A 1,508-nucleotide genomic window follows, 5' to 3' on the forward strand; every position below is an offset into this window, starting at 1 on the left:
TCTGCAACTGACGACCTATGCATGTGCCAATGTTAATACCACATTATCCGACAACTACTATTGAGATGGGCATGTGACCATTGGCACTGGACGTTGTGCAATGGCAGGGTTTTGAATGGTCTGATAAATCCAGATACCTTCCTCATCGTGCCACTGGGAGAGTGTGAATCCGTTTTCTTCCAGGGGACAGCTCCTTGACACTTGCACTGCAGGGTGGAGACAAGCTGGCTGCGGCTCCATTATGCTCTGAGGAATATTCACGTGGGCATCCAGAGGTCCAGTGGAGCTCGCAGAAGGCACCATTATGCCAAGGAGTATTGTAAACTGGTTGCAGACCATGTACACCCCCTCATGACGATCAGTTTCCCGATGATAGTGGCATTATTCAACAAGATAACGTGCTGTATCAAATGGCCAGGAGTGTGATGGTGTGGTTCAAGGAACACTATGGCGAGTTCCAGTTATGCTGTTCTGCCAACTCACCAGATCTTGATGCAATCAAACACATCTGGGATGTGATTGAACATGCTGTTGGAGCTCATTGCCCCCTCCCTTGACTTTATGGGAACTAGGTGACTTGTGTGTGCAGATGTGGTGCCAGCTCCCTCCACGGACTTACCAAGGCCTTGCATGCCATGACACATCGCCGCAGTTATAATCCTGATGGTGGACATACTAGCTATTAGGCAGGTGGTCATAATGTTCTGGCTGATCTGGGTATAAGAGACATAAACAGTGTCAGTCATTGACCGATCACTGTGAAGGATGGGGGATGCCTTGTACTCTTGTGAGACACCATTTTCAGCACTTGACCAAGACTTAAAGGAGCCTTATTGTGAGTCTTCATTTGACTGGCTGGTTGAATTGTGCTGTATCCAGATTTGTGGGGCATTTGGATGCAGTAGTGACCCAGTATTGGACTGCATGGGAATGGGATGGCAGGCATACTCATTATCAAGGTTCCGTTTGACCACTTCGGACCACTTTGAGGGAAGATTGCTGTACTTTGCGGTAAGCACATTGTAACCCCTTCATATCTGTACATATCATCTACTAACAAGTAGTGGACATTCTGCAATATTCTGTGTCATCACGCCCCACTAGCAGCAGCTGGTCTTGGAATTACTGACTCACGTGTAGCCTGCCATTAACACCACTACAAAAACTGCTGTGTTTGGATTGTTGTCATGACCAGGAAGCATGGACTGCTGATGAAAGGCGTCACATTGTTTTCAGTGATTAATTGTGGTTGTGCACTATAACCAGTGAGTATAGCAGTTACCTGAGGAGAGGTCTCAGTTTTCCAATGTTTTGGAGAGGAACAGCGGTGTTACTCCATGCCTATGTTGCTGGGGACCATCAGACATGGCTTCAGGCCGTGGCTGTATATCACTTAAGAGCTCTAATTTAATCTCTTCAGTGCTGTAAAAGGCTTTGCAGGTCAAGGCTTCGACCACTGTGTGAAGATGGCTGGAGTTCTGAGTATGATGTCCTAAAACTTATGCAAC

The sequence above is a fragment of the Schistocerca nitens genome, chromosome 1 (genome assembly GCF_023898315.1).
Source record: "Schistocerca nitens isolate TAMUIC-IGC-003100 chromosome 1, iqSchNite1.1, whole genome shotgun sequence".
NCBI classification, from domain to species: domain Eukaryota; kingdom Metazoa; phylum Arthropoda; class Insecta; order Orthoptera; family Acrididae; genus Schistocerca; species Schistocerca nitens.